Below are 12,968 nucleotides of genomic sequence, written 5' to 3'. Positions count from 1 at the left end.
TCAGAAACAGTCTGTCAAGGCAGCAGTGAAAAAGAGAAAACATATGCTCAATCCTTGTCATGTGGACCTGATGTTCTTCCAACATGAGGCAGCAACGGATGCACAGAAAAACTCCCAAATTTCCTCCAGGCTGATTTTGATGAATTGCTCCTTCTGGACTGACAACAGAGGGATAACATGACTAGAGCAAGGTATTCTGGTCTTCAATGCAGTTTTCTCCTTTCCTCTTCGCTATATAAAGCGTGACAGGGGTTTCTGATAGCACACTGAAGGTTACAGACTTACTGAGGCCTGTAGGATCTTCCGTGAGGAAAGGCATGGATTGCCTCTCCAGGGCAGCATGGGGATCTGGATGCACTCTTATTTTAAGCCCTACCGCAGTCTCAAAATGCATTCAATAAGGTCTGAAAAAGTTTCAAGCAGCATTTCACATGCTGCCTCAGCTACTGAGCTCCCCATGGTGCCCAGGAGAAAACCACACTCCCAATAGCTCACAGAAAATCTTGTTGGAGATATGGGTTAGTAGTGGGTTTATCTGCACAGCCAGACTAGTAGCAGATTGAGAAAGAGAAGATAATTAGCAATTTTGGGATGTTAGCAATATGTATTTTCAGACAAAAATATTTGCTTTGAGGCTCTGACTTACAGTTTTGGCACCATTTCTGTTCCATTCTTCCTTTCAGATGCTAGAGACTGTCCAAGTTCTCACTGATGGCTGTTTTATGCCCCCTGCTTTTCCTCCCATAATTAACATATGTTAAATGCTTTTGGAGTCAGATAATTTTGTTCAAAGTTTTCCCTTTCCCCCCCATATTCAGCTAATGATCATCAGAGCTATTAAATTTTTAATTTTTGGTGCTTTCAATACCACCCACCCTTGACTGCAAGCTTCAGGGCCACTGCAAGCTCTTAGCAGCCTTTTGCATGCATCCAAACAGCCCATACTGTGTTTCTTAAGGACAAAATTATTCTTTCTGTAGTATTCCTTCCACAATTTTTTGAAGTGAATCCTTTTCCTATTCTGTTTCATTGTTACACATCTGTTTGGTATCCTCCCACCGTAATGCCAGAGGCTGGGTCAGTGTCATGTACACAAAGTGGTTTTGGGATTTGGGATGTGGGAAACTGTAGAAGTTGCCCAGCTGAGCCCCAGGAATGCAACACCAATGTGAACTCACACAAAGGACCTGAGAGTGACAATCTGCCCATCACATGGAAGTTTTCGGGGTGCAACTGTGTTGCTGTTGCACTTCTGAAGAAAATGTTCTGTCTTGTAACAGCACTATGGAGAGCAGTAATGACACCTCAGACCAGGCAGGATAACTGGACCACTAGGCCTGTTTTGACTCACTTCTTGCTGGATTTAAATCCCAATTCTCATGGGAATACTGAAATGTACCAGAGTATTCCACATATCCACTGTCTGGTTGTAATTCATAGTCAGGTTCTGAACAAGAACAATAGCCAAAAAAAGTTTCTTAAAGTTTCTTAAAGGCCTTTTTGTAGTAGTGATTGTGAATAGAACATAAAAGAAACCAAATTCAGGCACATTGGTATTCAGATCCAAGCAAAAAGCATTAGTGTAGTCCTAAAAGTCATTGGCCTGATTTATGGCCTGAATTACTATATTCCTCCAGGGTTTTAGTGATGACATGCTTGCCACATGCTGTCTGTTTAACACAGTTCTTTGTCTTTCTCAGAATTTTTCTGCGAAAGTCTGCATTTGTGCAAAAGCAAGTTAAGTGAAGATTACAAAGGCCAGGACCATGCTAGGCCCAGCATACAAATCATTCAGCCAACATGCTTTTTGTGTTGTTACCATTGGCAAATCTGTGTCTTCTGCTTTCCTCCCTCACTCACAAAACCTCTTTGTTTTCCCCTGAAATATCAGGATGCGTCACAAAAATGCACATGAGCATAGGCTTGAGCCTGGGGTTTGCAGCAGCAGGGCTTTGGCGTTGATTATGAGCCATTCTGATGTTTCCCACTGATTACCATGCATGTTTCTCTCCTACACAACATCTAAAATGATTCCTCATGTTTCTGTTGTCCTCTCGCCTAATACAAGAGAAAAGGGAATTTCCTAATACTGAAAGGCAGATGAGGAACACTCTCTCCAGGCAAAGCATGAATAGCCTGTAGCCAACTTATTTCACAATATTCTTCCATGTCAACATCTGTCCTAGATCCCCCAAATGATTATGCACTCGTACTGATGAAGAAAATACCCAGAGGTATCATAATGCCAAGAGCTTTGGTGGGATATGTCTCTTCATTCTTCCTTCAAGGTACAAAACTGCTTCTCACTCAAGGAGACAAAAAATAAACTTTCTGTATACTCAAAACATGAAATAACTGGAAACTTTCTATTTCTGTAACACATCTGATACCTCCTGTTACTGGAGGCAAAATACTGATCTAGATAGATAAATGTTTGAATAACAAGGTTATAGTTTATAAATATCATAAAAAAATGACCACCACTGAGCAAGATGGAACAGTATTTGACAGCAGATCACTCAGTTCTTTTATAAATACCTACCACCTGCTATGGCAGTCAGGAATAAGATATACAACTGCAATACCAGTAATTTTTGTCACAGTTTTTCCCTGTTTTCTATTGTTTCTTGCTAAGTCCCATTAGTAATCAACAATTCAACAGTCTTACAGGTTACCTTACTCAGACCAAGAACCTATTTTAAGCTTGATTTACCTGCTCCTTCTCAAACCATCTACCAGAAGCAGAAATTTTACAGCTTTAAAAATACATTAATACGAAGTTGGGGGCGAGAGTTAATGACAGTCATTTCTACTTTTCTCTAAGTACTGACTGAAAATGCAAGGATTCAGAGAAATTCTTGCTTCTAACAGTATGCATTCTTCATTGAACTGTGAGAAACGAGGTGAGCTTCCTTTCTTTTCCAGGAAGACAGGCTTTAAAGGACTTAATATTGCAAAGGAGTCATAGGGTAAAATAACAATACTACCATGCTTTCCTTTACTGTTTCACCCCAGGTTGCCAGCACACCTAATATGCAGCTGCATTATCACAAAATCAATCAAAAAGAAATACAGAGGATATTGAGGCCCTTCAGCCATTACAGCCACACAATGCATAAGTCAATGCCAGGGGGACTCAATGTGTGTGTCCAGCATTTCCCTTGTAAAAAGCCCCAGATGTTAATTCTTGACTGCTTCTGAAACCTTGAGCATAAATATTCCTTTTTAAATAAATGGTTAAGTTCTTAATCATGACTCATTAGGGACGTTATTATTCTATTTTATTCATTTGCTTATTGACAGGTTAAAGTTACAGACATAACAAAAGCTATTCTATGAATGACAACATATGGCGAATGAAGAGATATGTTCTATTTTAAATGGCTTTTTCTCTTTAGGGCCTTGTAAAAAAAAGAACATAAAACAACAAAACAAAACAAAAAAAACCCCCAACATTTATCCTGTTTTTAACATCTGACTGGAAGTTCCAAATCTGCAGGTTTCTTTCCTGATGAAAGAGTGAATTTCACAAAAATGGACAGCAAATACCCCTACACTGTGTATTTTAACAATTTAAATATTTAAATAAACTATCGTGTCAGTTTGAGCCTTTGAATCCATAGAAATTGTAATCTACTCTGCACAGTGGCCATGCTAAATGTTCATTACTAAATGGCGTTGAAGAAGCAAGGGAGGGTGGTGATAAATCACCACCACAACAAGGAAAACAACCCCTCCATATGGAAGCATCCAGCTTTCCAAGCCTTCTGCAAAAGGATTGTGCAGTCCAGTGTCCCCAGAGCACTTTGACATTCATATCCTCTACAACTGTGACTCACTTAAGGCAGGTTGACAGCTGCAGTAGACATCACCATGGCAAGAAGCCACTGACACTGTCAGAGAATATAGGGACATTTTAGACACTGTAGGAATGTTTCATGTCTAAATCCCAACTTTCTTGTCTTGCACTGTGAAGTTCAGGGATAGCCAATAAATGAGTCCAATCTCACATCGTTTTCTCCCCAAAAGACTAATTCCAATAACGTTAACAGCAGGATTAATAAAATTTACATGGGTTTCTTTTTATCTTGCTATACAAGATATATGCCATCACTAGAAAAGTCTGACCAAAATGGAATCTCTCTTGCTTCTGCAGAGGCTGTACAGCTGAGCAGAACAGCTGCGCTCCATGGACACACAGAAAACATCTGGCACCCCAGAGCCCACCAGAGTTATTGTCCAGCTGCAGGCTGACCTCCCACAATGTGGCCATGTAGTTTCTGACCCATCCAACTCGTCATGCAGCTGAGTTTGTAGTTCCTGACCCATCCAACTCATCGTGCAGCTGAGCTGCACTGAAGCCTGCTGCTTTAAACTGCTGTACAGGAGGCAGCCCCACTAACACAAGCAACCTGGAAAAAGCTGCAGTCTGTACTGAGTAAGACAAAGGTACTTTTCATGGCTTCACCAGCTTTGTTCTTCTCAGCCTCTGCTTCTCTTATTTCCTCAAGCTTGTGAGTAAGTGTGGGCACAGCTCGTGGCTACGATTTGTAGGCTGAGAGAGGAATTTCCCCATAGCTCAAGTCCTGGAGCTGACAAACCTGCTCTATAAATAAGAGAAGTGGCAGTTTTTCATCATGAGCTTAAATTAGGTTTGAGCACTCTGAAAAACCTCCTGTGAACCTGCAATACTGATAGGAAGTGCACACATTTACTCCTTGTCTAACCTATCCCAAATTAACCTCCTCCTGCCCATCTAATTTTCCATCTGGAGGAAATTTTGGCACATTCTGATTCAGACCCAGAAAAAAGGCTGTGGTACTTCATCTGAAATTTTGTCTCTGGCTTGAATGTTTAGCTAATTATGGAGGCATCTATGCCACCTTGCTGATGTGTGTGCTGCCAGCATGTGCCCCACACTACCCTCACACAACTCCAATCCCTCCCCTTCCACCTGCTGATCCAATGGAAATGAATCATCAGACTCTCAGAAAGCCTCAACTACCTTGGGCTTCATATAATAATAATAATAATAATAATAATAATAATAATAATAATAATAATAATAACAAAAACAACAACAACCACCATTTTCTCTCATGCCAAGCGGGTTGGTGCTGTCTTGTTCACCATTGATGTAAAAGTGCCAGATCCAAATCCCTCCTCCACCTTGCAAGAAATCTCAGTATAAACACAGACTTACAGCAAGAATATCCTGATTGTTAAATTACATTTTCATTTCTTCCATTGGAATTTCTCCACTCTTTTATTTTTAAACAATTATCCAATATCTTTTGGAGCAGAATTTTAGCGTCTGATGTATGCACTTCTGACATTGTCTTGTGGTACATCTTGGGTGACATACACCTAAAAAGCACTGTCTGCAGAAGATGTGCTCCCACAAACAAATATTGACAGTACATTAAAATATATTTGATTACTCTAATGGAAAGTGTCAGAGGCCACCTGGTTCTTTAATGAAGAAAAAGAAAGGAAAAAAAAAGCTTTTCCTTCTATTGATAAATCTCTGAGCATATGCAGCCTAATTTTTTTTTATTTTCCCTTTTTTTAGACTGAGGTTTACTCTCAAGTGGAGGGCCCAGTTATTGCTAATACACCAATCAATGAAAGCATCACCACATCTTTTTTTTCCTCCCTCTGGCTCTATGATTTCCAGAGAAAGCAACTTACTAAGCTTCTCCTGTCTTTACCTTAAGGTGAACTCTCTAAAAACATCATAAATGTATAAAATTTCCTGTGTATTCTTCCATATTCTACTGAGAGTTTTTTGTATTCAAGAAAGATACTTTAAATTTTTTCTTATCTCCTATTTAGATCCTTTTCCAGTGAACACACCCTGAAATGAAAGGAAGGATTTTGTATATTCTTAAACTAAAAATGGGCCTTTTATTTCCTGATAGTGTTAAAAATTGCATCTGCTTGAACTTATTTACTGGTAAATTTAGTTCCTATATTTCTTTATGGAGGTTAGGTCACCTCAGCAAACACAAATTTTACCTTTTCACCCTCTACGGTTTGTGGATTTTCTTTCAGAAGTAATATCTCAGCTGCTGGCTCCATATCCTTATCCAGCTTGAAATTAATAAATATCACATTTCCTTTCATGCTGGCAGGTCTCTAAACTTTTGTTACAATATTGACAATGGTTCTTATGATACATTTTATGAGGCAATATTGTTGCTACTATCCTCTGAGCAGAGAGGGCATGAAAACCCTTCCAAAGCAAATCAACACAATTTAGTTCTCACGTGTCGCTGCCTGGGGTTGAGTGGTTTGATGGATGTGCTGAATATTTGCAGTCTCAACCTCAGAACTGAGTCTGCTGTCCTGTCCTGGATCTGCTTCATGATTTTGATTCTCTGTCACACTTGTAGCACTAGTCTAGAAGAGTCTTCAGCCTTCACATGGTTCAAACTGTGATGTGTTGTTCAATTTTCTGAGCAACTTTTCTGACAATTGTGTTTATTCAGACATGGAATTTGGGTGAAAATGTACTAATCTTAACATTTATTAGTTGATTCATAGGCAGATTTTTGCAGAAAAATATTTTTTCTCATGATCCACACAAAAGACATACTCTTGCAGTTATTAATGAAATCATAGTAAATCTCCATCTTTGAAGCTATTTGAAAGTCAGTTGTACAGATCCACCAGCAGCCTGATCTAACTTTAAGCAGGAACTTGGACTAGATAGCCTCCAGAGATCCCTTCCAACTTAATTATTCCATGAATACATAGCATTAGCATCTTATCCTCATAATATTGATTTTATTATTGTAATTTGCTTTCTCTTGGGAAGTTTGGCTGCAGAATGAACTATTAATCTGGTGCTTATGAAATCATTAGACAACAGGGAGTGCCTCAGCTTCATAGCATAGATTCTGTAAGCTTCCTAGCAGTTTTTACAACTGCAGTTTGTAAATACCTTCTTCTTTTTTCCTGCCTAGGGAAGGGCTGCTACACTGTGTGGGGGATCAGTGCATTGAACATATGGTCCCTAACCCCTACATGTTGTTTGCAATCATTGCTCTTTAGGTGGCAAATCACTTAATAAAATCCAAGTGTATAAAGAAAAGTGCATGTGCCAGCAAGGAATGTTTTCTCTCGAGGCCTGTGTGTTTCTCCAGCCACCCCTGGTGCAGGAGCTCCAAATCCACACACTCCTATGCCCAGAGATCCTGCTGAGCCAAACCAACCATCACCTTTCCCTCAGCAGTGCTCTTCTCCCATCCCCTTCTCACTGGAGCTTTCTGACCCTGCTTGCCAGTGTTTTGGGATGCTCATGACTTTCCTAGCAGAAGGCTTTTTCAAAGGGAAGGGAAGGGAAGGAAGTCTGAGGACTTCTCTGAGTGACACAGACCAAGAGTCAGCTGGTGACAATAGACCCATGCACTGCTTGCTCATGGATGGAAAAGACCACAGCAAAGTCTAATTAGAAAACAATTGCCAAATTGGTTTGGCACCCACAGCAGCTTCTGTCAGATACCAAGAAAGCACACACAGCTTCCCACCATCTTCTAGTCCTTCTGCAGCAAGATTTAACTCTCCTCCACACAGAGGAATCCAGGGTTCTGTGTTTCTGCTGTAGACAGACAGATGAGCTTGTTACTGCTTTGGGCACAGAGTCAGAACTGACTGAGCAGCATAAGAGAGAGACAGACTGCAGCCATCATTCCTGCCCTCCACTATCACCTAATCTCAATTGGTTTGTCAATATATTTTCTGGGGTGATGAGTTTGATCTTATCAATAGATTTCAGATATTGGAAATACCATTTCTTTAACTGTCCAGCTTTGAAAAGAGTGATATTAGGCAGGGAAGAATGAATGCAGCAGAAAAAAAGCAGAAGGAAGGAAGCACAGGAAGGGAAGCCACACAGCTGCAGAAAAAGCAACACTGCTTTATATACATTCCAGGGAAAAGACAAAGTGTGACCAGTATATTTGAGGAGAGTCTTTATGCAACCAGGAAATCATCTATGTGAAATATAAAACAAAGTCTGAAAAAGCAAAGACATCAGAGTAAATTTTGCATAATGTGTCAGTCCTAAGGCTTGGTAGGTAGAAATCTACTGAAAATTATTTAAAATAAAGTGCTTACTTTGAATTGTGGATGAAGTCAGAAAGGTAGAACACAAAGTGCTAAAACTGCTCAGGATGGACCATTTCCTACAGCCAGCTGGCCCAAAGGGATATAGAATTATTTAAATGAGGATCAAAATTTAATCCATGAGGCTCCCTATTCTGTATCTTTACGGTTTTAAATCATCGTATTCATAAATTCTATTGTATTTGAAGATCTTTATTCAATCCTTATCATTTACTGGAACTCACTGTACAGTAAATAAACTTTCTAATTGGAGAAACAAAATTGATCTATGTTTTATGTTACTTAGGTGAGCATATTGGTGCTATGATTAGTAAAAAGAAAATAGCTGAAACAAGTAGTCATGTAAAGCTTATGAAGTGAAACCCCCTATTCAGACTACCTGGTAAATAGTTGGTCAGAAATAACAGCTGTAGATGGAAAAATCACTATTTGTTTGACAAGGACCTGTAACCAAATACAGGGCTAAATCTGCACTGACCCAATCAAATCCACAACTTTGGTCCATCCCACAGGAAAGACAACTGTACAGCATTTCTAGGTGGCAACCTAGAAATACAACCAAATCATTTTATTTCATGTGATCTACAATGGTGAGGTGATGCACAATAATAGGTTGCTGTAGGATTTATCACGAGCTCATGATTTCAGCTTTATAAGGAATCAAATCTTACATCAGATATTACAGGGCTATGATGCTGTAAACATTCTGCAGACCTGGAGTTCAGTATGTTATGCAATATCTGGACTTATGTATGAAACTTTTTAAATGGCACATCAGCTTCTTCCTTTGCCATTCCCAGTGTTGCACACACAGTCAGATTTTAACTGATATATTTTAGAAAGAACTGGGCAAGTCAGTATATTATGTTAAGGTGAGTTGATGAGTTCACTGCTCGCATGGCATATGCCATCTGAAAAAGCCATTTTATGCTGCATTAACCTTTTATCTCTAATTGCTTTAAGGTATTTTCCGAAGACCTTTGTGTTTTCCATCTGTGTACAGTTGTCAAATTGTTTAAATGGGTGGCTTCTTATTTTGTGGCCAGTTAGGGCTCTTCAGAGTGCACGATAGTTGAGTTAAACTGTAAAGTTACTCAATCCACCTACTGAAAATGTAACTCAGCTGAAGCTATTGCTAACTCTACTTTTTTCCCTGTTTCAGGTTCCTTTGCATTCTACTCTCACCACACACTTTCTGTTTTACTTTCCTTCCTAAGTATAAGGAAAGGGAAGGAAGGGAGGGAGTAATACAAGAAGAATTGCAGAAATATCTTGTGGAAATGCCTAAGGGATTACTTCAATCACAAATAATTTCTTCAATCATTTTTAATCAAGGAACAAGAATTCCCATTGTGATAATTCTCTTCATATTTTTAGTAGCCATCCATCCACAGCTGATGATAGTCTCCAGATCAATTCTATTTTAGGAAAGAACTTTGTAACCTCTTATTTCTCCTTGTCAAACAGTGTGAAATATGTTAATTCCTGTAGATTAATTTTTCCAATAAATGTAAAACCAATCATGTCACTGTAGGAAACTCCAGCCTCTCTGAGAACCAAAGGTCCAGCTTGGTCCATCAATATGTTCCATGTTCTAACACGAAACTTCTACTCCAATACAAAATTTGTGAGAGCCTCAGGTGTCTCCTCACCAGCTTTTACTAGTTTTCCATCCAAATGATGTTTTATATTTCGCAGATATCCGATCTTCAGCACACTATTTGAAGTCTTTTACTATCCTGCCATCCATTGGCTTGCTGACATACAGAATCTTGTAATTAATGGGCAGGGACAGAATTTTAAAAATATGAAAACTCTAAGATCTACTATGCTGTGACAAAGATGCAGTTTTGTCCCAACTAATTAACACTGACACTGAGTGTGCTGCACAGTAGCTAAATTGCAAGTTGGTTTGTTTGTGTTAATTGCTCTGTTAGCATTATTTATCTGTCCTGAATTAATTTAGGCAAGAAGAGTTTTTGTTCTTTAGATTTCAATGAAGACTGTATTAAATATAGCTACTTTCATTTCCTTTGCCACTTTTCCTTGATGTTGCAAAAAGACCAATTTGAAAAGAGAGAACGCAGTAAATTTTGGCTCAGTGGGAGATGCATTCACAGTTGGATCTCTTCTTTTTATATTTCTCATAAATGCACAAGTATGTTGCCTTCTGAATTTTCCTAATGACAGAAATTTAAAGTCCTAGACAACAATTAACACTACAGGGGCAAGAGTAGTGCAATTCTATTACCATAGGAAAAAAAAATCAAAAGCTGGTTTTAAAGCTGTACATTTTTCAACTTTGCTTAATTTCAGTTTTTACCACTTTTGCTTATCATTCATCAAAAAAACCTCAGAGTTCTCAAGTTATTACTGAGTATATCAGATCATTTTTTAAATTAAATATGAATAATAAATAATGACAGAGGTGATTTTATTTGTGAACATTGTATTGATATGAGCAGAATGTTGGCAGAGGACACTGAACCCCAGTCAGGTTAAATAATTTACTCAACGCCCCACATGAAAAGAGTGGCAAAAAGGGGTGTGGATGACATTACCAGGCTGTTCTGCAGAACAGCAGTCAGTTTGGAGGAAGACTGTGAGGACTAGAGAAATCTGCACAGACAGAATGCAAGCAGACTTCACAACTCTCATCAGCTGCAGTAAATCTTTTGGCATTTCATGGAGCTGATACTGTCCAGTTAATGCCTTGACCTCCAGTGGGACAAAATTAAAATAAGACGTAAAAGCCATATCCAAATTAACAAGCCCCTCATCTATTCAGGCATTTCTAGCTGAAGGGGAAAAAGAGAGAGCACTACGATGACGATTTTGGTGCAGGCTTGTTTGAAAGATCAGTACGGAGGGTGCTGTCCAGATGGAGTGAAATAGCTGCCTTAGGGATTTAGTGAGTGAATTAGTGAAGAAAAATATCATGGGCTCCTTTTGTTCCTCTTTTTTTGAATGAAAATAAGTAACGTGAGATGAAAATCTCATTAAGAAAATAAGTTGACATTTGCCATAATAAAGACTTTCATAATAAATATGGCTGAGGCTATAGGACTTTTTGAGGAATTGAGGTGGTGGATGCACTCAAAGCCCATTCTCCACTCAAATTCCCCTTGATTTAAACATTGCTACAAGAATCACTAATACACTGAGGAGATAACAGCTGTCCCTCAACTAAGGAAAATTACAGGGAGATCATCACAAAAAAACAGCCTCAGCACAGAAAGATATAATTTTTAGGCTCTAGCAATCTGCAGACTCTGCTCAAAAGAAATATAGCTGGAGTCAGACCTAATTTACGCTAGTGGAAATCCATGTTGAAGCAAATAATTTATTTTAACTAATTATAGTGAATAGGGGTTGAAATACATTCCAGGGCCTATAATTTTTCCTTGTGCCCGAAAAAGGTGGTCTAGTGGTATGAGATATCACAAGACTAGCACCTTTTAATTCTCTAAGAGACTGGATAGTGAAGATATTTTTCTACGAACAGAAATTCCCAACGTCAAGCCTGGAGTGTGATTGGCAGGTGGACAGCCAGCCCCAGCTCCACCCTGTGTCTGGTGCAATAAGATTCTCCTCTGGAATTTGTACAAATCCATGCACTCATGAGACAGAAATAGTTGCAAACCCATCTTATTAAATATGAAAGTTTTCAAGTGATATGAGGCTTTAAGAAAAAACAAGATTTTTAAAATATAAATCAGGGAAAAATACATACAGCTGTGTTTTTAAGGCATCAGTTTGCAGCTGTTTTAGAAAGTTAACCAACATGCATATTCCCAGAAATGTAAAGGAAATCCCATTATATTCCCTCATAAATAAGGGAGAAAGAAACAACAATCACATTCCTCCTCCACATGCTTTTCTGCCCTTCCTAATATTAGTGCTGAATCTGCTTAGAGTACCACGCAGGCCGATATATTACTATTGACAACATGCTACAGTTTGACTCCCTGAACAAGAAAATCACTACTTCAATCTATGTTATTCTTGTTAGGAAATACTGTGTGTTTTTTTTGGTTTTTTTCTTTGGCTGCATTTGTAACTTTTAACATTCCCAGCAGCAGCAGAACAGGATGTATTAGCTAAACAGTATGAATGATTTGCCATTTCTTAGGTGCTATTACAAAATCTGAATTTTGACATCCTTAACTGAGCTTTGCCCAGGCTCAGGGAACTAAAGTGCTTTCAAATTGCAACTAACTCTATACATACACAAACCTTCATAGGGGGCACTATAGAAACATCTACCACAATTGCAGCTCAGCCAAGCAGTTGCTTTTCACAACTCACACCACATGGTAGTTGCAAGCACCAAAACCTGAACAATATATCCAGTGAAGCTGCACAGTGAAGAGGTTAGGGATGCAAAATATAAGCTGAAGTTTGAGCAATGCCTGCAGTTAAGGTCTTGTATCAGGCTCCAGATTCAGGCGCTTATAACCTTGCTATTGAATCAGAGGTTTTCTGACCCAGATACCTGTCTTAAGTTAAAATTTCAGATCAAATGTTTTTTCTGTTCCCAGAACAAGTGTATTACCAGTGGGTGACTGCAATTGGCTGCAAGTGGTCTGAGAAATCACCTCCCCAACAGGTTTCCATTACCACTGCAGCAACCAAAGCTCATACCATCAACTACTACTGAGGAACAGGCATGATCAGGCATGATAGGGCAATTAAACCTTCAGGTTCACAGATCTGACCACAAGAGTATTCCCAACGGTCCCTTGAGCAAAATATATAACACTTGGGCCATACGTTATTCTCACCTAATTTGTTGTAAAGATCTGAATGAAGGTTTTGAAAGTCAGCATGGCAGGGGC

This window comes from Camarhynchus parvulus, chromosome 2 (assembly GCF_901933205.1).
Source record: "Camarhynchus parvulus chromosome 2, STF_HiC, whole genome shotgun sequence".
In the NCBI taxonomy this organism is placed as follows: domain Eukaryota; kingdom Metazoa; phylum Chordata; class Aves; order Passeriformes; family Thraupidae; genus Camarhynchus; species Camarhynchus parvulus.
This window is presented reverse-complemented; position numbering follows the sequence as displayed.